At 32.1% G+C, this 12,710-nt stretch overlaps 1 protein-coding gene and 1 pseudogene across 2 annotated transcripts in view; one reads left to right on the top strand and one right to left on the bottom strand.

Annotated features, from left to right (window-relative positions):
* Nucleotides 1-1,948: 1,948 nt before the first annotated feature.
* Nucleotides 1,949-2,066, bottom strand: LOC145273583 (5S ribosomal RNA; annotated as a pseudogene).
* Nucleotides 2,067-10,104: 8,038 nt separating this feature from the next.
* LOC145270222 (uncharacterized) overlaps nucleotides 10,105-12,710 on the top strand; it is a 27,336-nt gene continuing 24,730 nt past the window's right edge. The window contains exon 1 of one of the 2 annotated variants that reach the window (XM_080125858.1): nucleotides 10,105-10,370. The gene's annotated coding sequence lies outside the window, so the exon portion shown is untranslated. Of the gene's footprint in view, nucleotides 10,375-12,710 lie in introns of both variants that reach the window. The other variant, XM_080125856.1, reaches the window with a different exon arrangement.

The raw sequence follows: 12,710 nt of genomic DNA, 5'->3' as shown, positions 1-12,710 counted from the left end.
CCTTTTTAGATGGGGTTGGTTTCTTGCTAATTGCCTCAAGCGTTCTTACCACGGAATGCTGATTGATCTGCCCTAGCATTTTTCTGGGGGCTAGAGTACGCTTTTTCCAGGGCACTGACTTTTCAAATCCCACTTTCCCCGACCTTGTACAATTTTTCCACTGTTTGTCAAGACCTGCACTGTCTGTCAAACTTCAGCCTCTGTCACATTATTGCAGTCTTGTAACATTACACACATTTTACCATGTAGGGACCAACACGTTGTAGACTCTGTTGCAAAGGAGATGAAGACAAGAAATAGGAAAGAACTTCAACTCAATGCTTCAGGTTTTAACAAAAAAACCTTTTATTCCTTCTCCCACCGCGCATGACTTCTCGTTTCAGCCGTGAAGTAACCCATGTAATTATAACACGATCATAATCTATGCACACGTTTTTCTTTTTATAATCATTTTTCTTGCCGTGATGTCATCTCACACACAGCTCGGTCATTTGCATACAAATTCCACAGAATTTGTTCTGATGAACTAACTGAACTTGTACACCTTCAACTTCAATACTCTCAATCAACTCGATTAGTAGCAAAATCCCACCCCTTCACATTAGACGTACCACGACTTTCTACTCTAATAGCTTGCTTTTAAAATTATCTCCCTTCTCCTTGTTTCCCTGACCGTATCAAATATAATGTGAACAAACCTCTTTCTGCCCAACTCCTCACCCAGGTTTTCCCCTATAAATCTGGCTCCTTTCAAAGTAGCTCCCTGTGCTTGAATGGCAATATATAACGATTTGCTAATCAACATAATCGTGTTGACACACTGGTTCTAATGGATTAAAAAATAAGTACTTATCTTTAATGCCTCCAAAACCAAACATCTATCTTTCGCTCTATAAATCTGGCTCCTATCAGAGTAGCTCTTTATTCTTGAATGGTAATGTGCTTTGTCTAGAGCATAACTTTTATAAGTTAAAATTAAAAAAAAGAATGAAGAATAAAATTAATTGCTTTAAATGAAATTAATATTGTTTTGATGCCTATAAAATTTGCAAAAATCTTTTAATATATGACAATTTGCTAATCAATAATAATCGTGTTGACACACTGGTTCTAATGGAGTAAGAATTGGCTAAATGCTCAAATCTCCACTTGGTCCCAGTTAAAATGGACGGCTCTTGTCTTGAGGAAGCACGCTTTCTTGACAAAATTCATGGGACTCTTCTACAATCATGTTCTACAATTATTCACTGACATTTATGCAGACGATACTACCATCAATGTCAACATTTCTAAAGTAAAAAAAGACCAGGATCTTTCTGATTCTCTCTCTTTTAAACTGGGGTAAAAATTAGCTAGTTACTTTTAATGCATTTAAAACCAAACTTGTATCTTTTCATCACCAACGCTCAAATCCTCACTTGGCTCCAATTGAAATGAACAGCTATCGTCTTGAAGAAGCACACTGCTTTGTCAAACTTCTGGAACTGACTTGCACTCCTGAAATGTAAGACTTACATCAGTTCAGTTACTAAAATTACTGGAAATATGATTGGATCATTCCATTACTCCAGAAAGCATTTCACTCCTGATGCAATCCTCTACTTATACAAGAGCCAAATATGTTCTAAGTTGGAATATTGTTGTCACATCTGGGGAAGAGCTACTAATATTATACTTTCATGCATTGACAAGGTACAAAATCGTCTTTGAAATCTAGTGGGTGAGTACCTTTTCACTTCCTTACTTCCTCTTTTTCACAAAAGAGACGTTGCGAGTCTCGATGCCTCCGTGCAGTATTGAAAGACAAAGGATACCCCCTGTAGGGGCATCTGCACATGCAATTGTGAGGCAAAGTTTGCACAATCTCCAACCACATCTGTCCTGAATTGGCACTGCTTGAGTCTAGGGGCAAGAAGAAGTCCAGGATGACTGGAAACAATGCGAAGAGCACATACAGCACCTGGAAACCCCAAATGGTCATCCATCTGGTACTGGCCAGGCTCATTGTTGCTTAACTTCGATGATCTGATGGGAACTGGTGTGTCAAACATGATTATGCCATATATTGCGAGTCAATCTCTGCTCTTTAATAGTTACTTTAATAGTTACTTTAATAGTTACTTTAATAGTTATTTTGATAGTTACTTTAATAGTTACTTTAATAGTTATTTTGATAGTTACTTTAATAGTTACTTTAATAGTTACTTTGATAGTTATTTTAATAGTTACTTTAATAGTTACTTTAATAGTTATTTTAATAGTTACTTTAATAGTTACTTTAATAGTTATTTTGATAGTTACTTTGATAGTTACTTTAATAGTTACTTTGATAGTTATTTTAATAGTTACTTTAATAGTTACTTTGATAGTTACTTTGGTAGTTACTTTAATAGTTACTTTAATAGTTACTTTAATAGTTACTTTAATAGTTATTTTGATAGTTACTTTAATAGTTACTTTAATAGTTACTTTGATAGTTACTTTAATAGTTACTTTAATAGTTACTTTGATAGTTACTTTGATAGTTACTTTAATAGTTACTTTAATAGTTATTTTAATAGTTACTTTAATAGTTACTTTAATAGTTATTTTAATAGTTACTTTAATAGTTACTTTAATAGTTATTTTGATAGTTACTTTGATAGTTACTTTAATAGTTACTTTGATAGTTATTTTAATAGTTACTTTAATAGTTACTTTGATAGTTACTTTGATAGTTACTTTAATAGTTACTTTAATAGTTACTTCAATAGTTACTTTAATAGTTACTTTAATAGTTACTTTGATAGTTACTTTAATAGTTACTTTAATAGTTACTTTAATAGTTACTTTGATAGTTACTTTAATAGTTATTTTGATAGTTACTTTAATAGTTACTTTAATAGTTACTTTAATAATTATTTTAATAGTTACTTTAATAGTTACTTTAATAGTTATTTTGATAGTTACTTTGATAGTTACTTTAATAGTTACTTTGATATTTATTTTAATAGTTACTTTGATAGTTACTTTAATAGTTACTTTAATAGTTACTTTGATAGTTATTTTAATAGTTACTTTGATAGTTACTTTAATAGTTACTTTAATAGTTATTTTAATAGTTACTTTAATAGTTACTTTAATAGTTATTTTAATAGTTACTTTAATAGTTACTTTAATAGTTATTTTAATAGTTACTTTAATAGTTACTTTAATAGTTATTTTGATTATTACTTTGATAGTTACTTTAATAGTTACTTTGATAGTTACTTTAATAGTTACTTTAATAGTTACTTTAATAGTTACTTTGATAGTTACTTAAATAGTTACTTTCATAGTTATTTTAATAGTTACTTTAATAGTTACTTTGATAGTTACTTTAATAGTTACTTTAATAGTTACTTTGATAGTTACTTTAATAGTTATTTTAATAGTTACTTTAATAGTTACTTTAATAGTTACTTTGATAGTTACTTTAATAGTTACTTTAATAGTTACTTTAATAGTTACTTTGATAGTTACTTTAATAGTTATTTTAATAGTTACTTTAATAGTTACTTTAATAGTTACTTTGATAGTTACTTTAATAGTTACTTTGATAGTTACTTTGATAGTTACTTTAATAGTTACTTTGATAGTTACTTTAATAGTTACTTTAATAGTTACTTTGATAGTTACTTTGATAGTTACTTTAATAGTTACTTTAATAGTTACTTTAATAGTTACTTTGATAGTTACTTTAATAGTTACTTTAATAGTTACTTTAATAGTTACTTTAATAGTTACTTTAATAGTTACTCTAATAGTTACTTTAATAGTTACTTTGATAGTTACTTTGATAGTTATTTTGATAGTTACTTTGATAGTTACTTTGATAGTAACTTTAATAGTTACTTTAATAGTTACTTTAATAGTTACTTTAATAGTTACTTTTATAGTTACTTTGATAGTTACTTTAATAGTTACTTTGATAGTTACTTTAATAGTTACTTTGATAGTTACTTTAATAGTTACTTTAATAGTTACTTTGATAGTTACTTTAATAATTATTTTAATAGTTACTTTAATAATTATTTTAATAGTTACTTTAATAGTTACTTCAATAGTTACTTTAATATTTACTTTGATAGTTACTTTAATAGTTACTTTAATAGTTACTTTAATAGTTACTTCAATAGTTACTTTAATAGTTACTGCGCGGCTGTAAAAGTTTCACAATAAAGACTCGTCTAGCTACAACAACTGTCAACAATTTTCCTTAATCTCTACCCATGCCTAAAACTAAATTAAAATTCCATGAACAAAGTTTCTTTCCTAGAACTGTCCGCCTGTGAAGCACAATACCATGGGGTTGCTTTCCAGCTGACTATAGTATGTTCACTTTCAAGTCTAATGTAAATAAGTTCCTCTTAAGTCGTCCTCGTATATAATTAAACCATACACAAGTTCCACCATAACTGATCATCATGGTGTGTTTCACTGTCTACCTAACACTGGTTAACCTTTAATCTTGAGTGGTTTCCGGGTTTTGACAAGTGGTGACCTCCAAGTAGAAATAAAAACATCACCAAAGTTAAGTGATATTGAGTTTGGCCAGTACAAGATGGGTGACTATTCTGTAATGCTAGGCAATCTATGTCATCTTATGACCAGGATATACATCGTTGTGGAGACCGCTTGTAATTTGACATTTCCGTAAACTTTCTCCTTCAAAGGAAACCGGCATAGCCCGACCCCAAGGTATAAATGGTCCATTTAATTTGCTAAGAATTTTAATTTTTGCCCTAACCCAGAGTGCCTCTTTGGGGGTAGCTGGATTTTTCCCACCTTAAAAATTGCTGCCTTAATAGAAAGGCAAGTAAATAGGAATTCTCGGCGCTTGTCCAGAATTTACCCTATATTAAAAAACAAAAGTTAAAAAAAAAAAAAATCTGTATGATGTACGTAACTATAATGCAACGAAAATGTCATACTCCAAAAATAATATCAAGTGATCAAGTAGTTTTATTTTTAACTAGGAGGCCGCCTGACATTGCCCAGTCGTAAAATATGCATAAATATTATATTTTAATTCATACACTTTACATATCTGGGCAGCAACATTTCACGGAGAGATAGATATCAAAATGTAATTAAATCCTTCTTAAGTAAGAGAAAAATCCAAGTGGTCCTCGACGCTCGTACATCTAAACAATATGATATAAATGTGGGAGTACCTCAGGGGTCTATCCTTGGACCTTTATTATTCCTGATATTCATAAATGACATCCCTGATAAAATTGTTTCGGAGATGGGTATATTTACTGATGACACCACTCTCTATAACAGGCATGAGTGGAAAACAAATGAACACATATCTAAGGAAATGGCAGAAACACTAGAGTATGACCTCCAATCTGTAGTGGAATGGGGACAAAAATGGATGGTCACGTTCAATGCCGCCAAGATTAAACTAGTTTCATTCAATAATTACAAGAAACATTCTCTACCACCTATAGCAATGGCCAATGACTCTTTATCTGAGTGTACTTCTTTCAAGCTCCTTGGCCTAACGTTCACAGGAAACATGAGTTGGAACAATTACATCGAGGGCATTGCCAGGGCCGCTGCAAGGAAGGTGGCCTCTCTCTACCGTGCTAGAAAACTACTAGCACCCGAAAGTATCCTGTACTTCTATAAGGCAACCATTTGCCCATGTATGGAGTATTGCTGTCATATTTGGGCTGGTGCATCGGCTACTAGTCTCTCGCTTTTTGACAAGGTTCAAAAGAGAGTCGCAAATCTGATAGGCCCTGAACTGGCATCTAAGTCTGTTGCCAAGGCCACTGGAAAGATGGTGGGATCCTTCTACTGCTCCAGAAGATATCTCACTACTGATGCATTTCTCTATCTATATAAAAGCCAAGTACGTCCAAGGATGGAATACTGCTGCTATATCTGGGTAGGAGCTGCTAAAAACAGCCTATCCTGCCTTGACAGAGTACAAAATAGACTTCGTGGCTTAGTGGGGGATGCCCTTTTCTCTACCCTGCAACCTCTCTCCCACAGAAGAGACATTGTGAGGCTATCCTTGTTTTATCGTTATTTCCATGGCAAGTGCTCGTCTGAACTCCAATCTCTGGTCCCCTCTCGCTAATCTTTCACGAAAAACACCCGTCTAGCTGAATCCACTGTGAAAAATTTTCCCCACTCTTTATCTGTGCCTAAATCAAAATGTAGATTCTATGAACAAAGCTTCTTTCTTAGAACTGCACACCTGTGGAACTCTGTTCCGTCTGCCTGCTTCCCACCTTACTACAACTGGGATGTTTTCAAGTCCAACATTAACAAATTCCTAATGAACCACCCCCTTAAGTAAACACTTCATTAAATCTCCACACTAATGTACTGTACTTGCAATAACCCTTATCCCTGAGAGGCTTCCGGGCCTTGATAAGTGGTGACCACCGTGTAAAAAAAAAAAAAAAATAATTCTTCTCTCATCATGCCAGTGAGGAGAAGAAACTTCTGACTGACCAACAATATGGATTTAGACAAGCCCGTTCCACAGCAGACATCCTCACTGTAATCTCTGAACGTATATACCATTCACTGGACAAAGCGAGGGAGGGTAGAGCGGTAGCTCTAGATATATCTAAGGCTTTTGACAGGGTATGGCATGAGGGTCTACTCAGGAAAATTAGATCATACGGTATCACTGGTAGAATACTTAACATAATTAAATCCTTCTTAGATAAGAGAAAAATCCAGGTTGTCCTCGACGGTCGTACATCTAAACAATATGATATAAATGTGGGAGTGCCCCAGGGTCTATCCTTGGACCTCTAATGTTCCTGATATTCATAAATGATCTCCCCGACAAAATTTCCTCTGAGATGGGTATATATGCTGATGACACCACACTCTATAACAGTCACGACAGGAAAACAAATGAACACATATCTAAGGAAATCGCAGAAACACTAGAGGATGACCTCTAATCTCTAGTGGAATGGGGACAAAAATGGATGGTCACATTCAATGCTGCCAAGACTAAGCTTGTTTCATTCAATGACTACAAGAAACCTTCACTACCACTAATAGCAATCTCCCTTCATAATACCCCTACAACTTATGTCCCTGATAGTAACCCCCTACTTCAAAGTGACACTGTGCCTTGTTTGGGGTGAAAATTGATTAAAAAAAAAAAAAAAATTTGCATCTCAAAGTAGAAAAGGTAGAGCAGCGGTGAAGTCTGTCCTTGTTTACGGTGCTATAACCTGGACACTCATCCAAAGAGTGGAAAGAAAAGCTAGATGGCATATACCCGTATGCTATGAATAGTGTTAAATATATCTTGGCAAGATTATCCCATGAAGCAGCAACTTTATGGCAACCTACCTACCATATATACTATCATCTGGGAGCGATGGCTACAATTTGTTGGTTGCTACCAGAGGACCAAGCAAGAATGGTGAGAAATACATTGTCGTTGACTCCGCGGAATGGACACACGGGCAGATGACGACTTAGATTCATGTACATACAGCAAGTTGCACATGACGCCAACTGTAATCCTGAAGATCTGCGGCAGTTGATAGAAGACAGGGAAATCTGGAGAGAGAGAGAGAGAGAGAGAGAGAGAGAGAGAGAGAGAGAGAGTCACATTGGTCCGGACAAGGAGCCCAACCAGATAGATAGATAGAATTCACACAGAAATTGAGACATGTGCATGCAAGTATTATGTTTTTTTTTTTTCTAAAGAGTTCACTTATTTATTTATTTAAAAAAAAATAATAGTTCACTTCTTGTATACATAAAAAAAATCCTTGGACTGAGATCAAAACCAAAACCTAAAGACAGTGAGTCAAGTACGATAACTTGACATGTCTTTAAAAAGCGTTTTCAAACCTACTTATTCTTAACATAAAGAATCTGTCATATGAACGATTCACGCATGTTCATTCGTGAAGAGGTTAATAAAATCTGATGCTCCCGTCCACGTACTAATTTTTAAATTTTGACCTCTGAGCATCCCCTTTTTTCCGGATGAAAACTGATTAACAAAATTTCATCATGTCTGAATACCCTATATACCAAATTTCAAGGCTATAGATAAAAAATTCGCTGAGTACATAGGTTGAGAATTATCCTCACACACACATACTTTTTTCACTTTTATAGATATATCTATATATATATATATATATAAGTGAACGTGTCTGTGTGTGTGTCTGTGTATCTGTGTGTCTGTGTACATTTCCCTACGCAATAACTCTGTCAATTTTTAATCTACAGACTCGAAATTTGATATACAGGGTACTGAGATTTGGGAAAATCGATGTGATCGGTTTTTGGCCAGAAATTTGGCGATTAAGGGGTCAAAGTTCAATGATTTGACTTTGAGAACTCTACCAACTCCCCCCGACAATTTTGGGTCTACGCACTTGAAATTTTAGATATAGATTCCTTTGACATGGATCTAACTTAATAACTTGATTTGAGCCCAAGACAATAAATTTTAAGGGGCCATAATAGGGGTCAAAGTTTAAAATAATTGACCTCTGCGGTCTCTTCTAAATTACTCAGACAATTTCTGGTCTAAATATTTGAAATTTTACATAAAGGCTATTTAGAGATAGGGCAAGCTTTTTCATCAGTTTGGGTCGAAAATTTTTAGTTACCAATATATAAATGTATGTATGTATGTTTGCATATCTGCCTTAAACTTTCAATAGAGGCGATGGATTTTACCCAGATCAGTATCGTTTTAAAGTTCGACCTTTCATACGACAAATATCGAAAAATTAGCTAAAAACATTAATATTTTCCCCTTCAACTAGGCACTTTTCTACAGGGGGGGGGGTCACATTTTTCGCCGATATTTTTTAAAGTTATCCTCTCCTTTAGATTTTCTAGGCTTAATTTAAAAAAAAATGTCGCCTCCGGTTTGGCGGTGGTCATAATAGCATAAACGTTAGGTTTTACCCCGTTCTTTTTCCTCCTTTGTTGTACGGGTTCGAGTCTGCCTTCATACTACCACTTTTTTTTTTTTTGCTCTACATACACATCCAAACACCCGGGCAACGCCGAGCTGAAATGCTAGTAGACTAAGAAAATCATATTTTAAAAGTAAGCAAATAGGGACGTTGTGTCACCATCTTGAAACAACAAAGGGAGCTAACTCCAGAATAATTGAACCTTGCGAGATGAGCTTAGTAATACTTACGATTTCCCATCAATCGCTTTTAGTCATTTTCTAAGAATAGTATAGATCATAAAGATTTTTTCGTAATTTTGTTTTTAATATGTGAGGAATTCTGGATAACCACCGATATAGTTTAAATATTTCTAAATTCATTTTAAATTTCGAAGGATCACAAAGAATTTTTTTTAATTATAAAAAATATTCCTAAAATGAATCCTAATATTTTTCAAACATAATTTTAAAATGTTTTTGCATATAATTAAATTAAACCCACTCTAAATATTGGTTCTTATCCCAAACCCCCCTTATATTTAAAACAAAAATCTGTATTCGTGATGGAACTTAAAATATCATACTCCAAAAAAATCACGAAAATTGATTAAGTTGTTTTATTTTTATAAAGAAAACCATTGTCAAGCGATTAATAGGAATTCGTAGGCATTACAAAATTATTGTTGGATTATCTCCTTTTGTTTCTTGAGATATTTTTCAAAAAAGACAGCGAGATAATTCACTCTTCAGATATCCACAATAATTGTTTTCTTTTATTAAAAATTAATCTACTTAATCAATTCACGTGATTTTTGGAATATGATATTTTCGTTTCGTCACGGGCACGTACAGATTTGTCTTTATTTTTTGCTTTTTAATACGGGGATATACTGGACAACATCCTAAAAATTTCAAGTGAATTTAGTGATTAACAGGTATCCAAGCAAATTACTTAGGCAGTTACACCTACGCAACATTAGGTTCGTTACGCTGTAACGCAGTTAGCGTGGGTTGCGGTAGAGAAGAGATTGATGTCAGGGAGCTGTCTGTTATATATATATATATATATATATATATGTATATATATATATGTATATATATATATATTTTTTGTATGTTTGTGAGTAAATAAATAAGTAAATTATATCAGAAGGGAAAAAAAAAAAAAAAAAAAAAAAAAAACGACACTGCGGCCGATGTTGTCGGAGGGAGCTTTTATTAATTGCGAGTTGAACATACCAAGTAAAAGAAGAAAAAAAGTGCGCTTTTCATAGTGTGTCGTGTGAAGGCGAAGACGACAGACGCGCCCGACTAGAAAGAGCGAGCAAAATAGAGAAAGGAAAGAGAACACTGCATACAACAACAATACTGCCGTTTTTCTCTTCTCCCACAGATTTCTGGGGCTTATATTACAATATCACCTATTCCCGTCGTATGTATGTATATTTAAAAAAAAAAACTACAGTTTCTTTCTTGTTTTTTTTCTTCTTCTTCTTTTGTTTTACATATATATTTAGCGATATACAAACTTTATCTTTTTTCAGTACGATTTGCTCGCTTTAGTCAGTGCGTGAAACTGAGGCGGAATTATTTTTTTAAAATGTTATTTTTACAAACGCATAAGATGCATAGGTATATATATATATATATATATATATATATATATATATATATATATATATATATAGTTAGTGGAGATGGTAATTAATAAAAACTGAAGAAAGTGCTCAATACTGTTGCAGAGCAAATATGCGTTTTATTTTTTAATACCGTATCTTTCTGTTAAGTTACATTATTGTTTCAGCTGAAACAATAATGTAACTTAACAGAAAGATACGGTATTAAAAAATAAAACGCATATATATATATATATATATATATATATATATATATATATATATATATATATATATATATATATATATATATATATATATATATATAAAGTACATATACCCTCTACAAAACCGAAAATATACCAACAACGTCATGCATACATCAGCAAAATGCCACCGAATGCAATGAACATTCAATAACATGACATTGATGACAAGAAGCGCATATGCCGGTGCATAATGGATTAAAATGCTGCATACAAATATTTCGACAATTTGCAATATTTATTTACAATATAGCATTTTACAAATATTTATTTTTATATTTTATTAATTACAAGTTATACCAACCCACCAGCGTTGCCCGTTTTTTTTTTTTACTTTCATTTTTGTTTTAGGTGGAGATAATACCTGGGGTAAAAGAGGGGGGGAGTAGGCGCTAATGCAGTTTACGGATTGTCCTAAACCTTAGGGTATGATTTTCAAGTTAAATTCAATTTTTATATTTTTGTTTATTAAATTGTTAGATGACAGTCTAAATATATACCTGTATATATATATATATATATATATATATATATATATATATATATATATATATATATATATATATATTTATATATATATATATATATATATATATATATATATATATATACATACACACATATATATATATAAACCTATTTATATATAAATTATATATATATATATATATATATATATATATATATATATATATATATATATATAATATTATTATTATTTTAGCACGATCCGTAAACTACACTACTGATCTCCCTGCTATATAGATAAATTTCATATTTTTCCATTGTTAGCATTGGTTTCCCTGATATATATTTCTAGAAAGAAAGACATCGGGTACTTACTTGCCAACATTCTAAGTGAAAGTGATTTTTGAAGTGCGAAATGAATTCGAACTTGGAACACGCAGGCCGTCATAACACGTTATCATGCGTATTAGATATGAGTAATTCATTTATTGTTCGGGAGTCTTTTTTTACTTTCACTTTTGATCCCACTCTGCCGTTTTAAAACAATATCGCTTTTAAGGTGCTTATTCGAATTGGCACTTATGGCGGCAATTTAAAGAAAACACAGAAAGGTCTTTATAATGTACGTAATCACACGGGAACGAAGATGTCATATTCAAAAAATTACGTAATTTGATAAAGTATTTTTTTTTTTGGTTTAAAAAAAAAAAAATTCGACTAAGCGAGTCGTAGTGTTTTCACTTGCTATTATTAAATCTGATGAAAGAAATAAGGGGGAGACAACTCAAATCGAAGTGTCTATGTAAAAAAGCAGCCTTATGTTCAATACAGTTTAGTAGTAAAATCATTAAAAATCGTAAATTTTGATTTTCTTAGTAAAAAAAAACCTACTTGATCGATTTACGTTATTTTTGGAATATGGCATCTTCTTTCTGTAACGAGTAAACGTAATACTTTTCTGTATTTTCTTTACTTTTAATTAATTTAAGTGCCAATTTGAATAAGCACCCCCTTTTTGTTATTAAATAATTATTGCTTTTAAACGAATTTGGGATTATTAGATGCAATTATCATTTAGCCATTAATTTTCAATTGAACGAAATTTTAACAAAACTATTATGAAATTTTGTTACGATAAATTTATTTAAATTTTCTTTACTTATAAACTCAACGAGATCTAGCTTCCAAAACGTTAAATCTTTTAATCAAGACAGAAATAATTGACAATAGTGCAGTTTAACCCCCCCCCCCCGAAAATTAATTGTTTGTATTTTAGGAGAGCTCCGAGGAGTTAACAAAGGCCCTATTCTCATATTGAGAATAGGTTTCGGGAATTTGCGAGATGATTTTCTATTCAACAGTTTAAATGCTTCCAAATTCCTTTCAAATTTCGAAACGTCACGCTGCAAGTCGTTTTTATTT

This window comes from Euprymna scolopes, chromosome 4 (genome assembly GCF_053919585.1).
Source record: "Euprymna scolopes isolate OS-2025 chromosome 4, ASM5391958v1, whole genome shotgun sequence".
Taxonomy (NCBI): Eukaryota; Metazoa; Mollusca; class Cephalopoda; order Sepiida; family Sepiolidae; genus Euprymna; species Euprymna scolopes.
The sequence above is the reverse complement of the archived record's forward strand: the minus strand, read 5'-3'. Positions and strand labels throughout refer to the sequence as shown.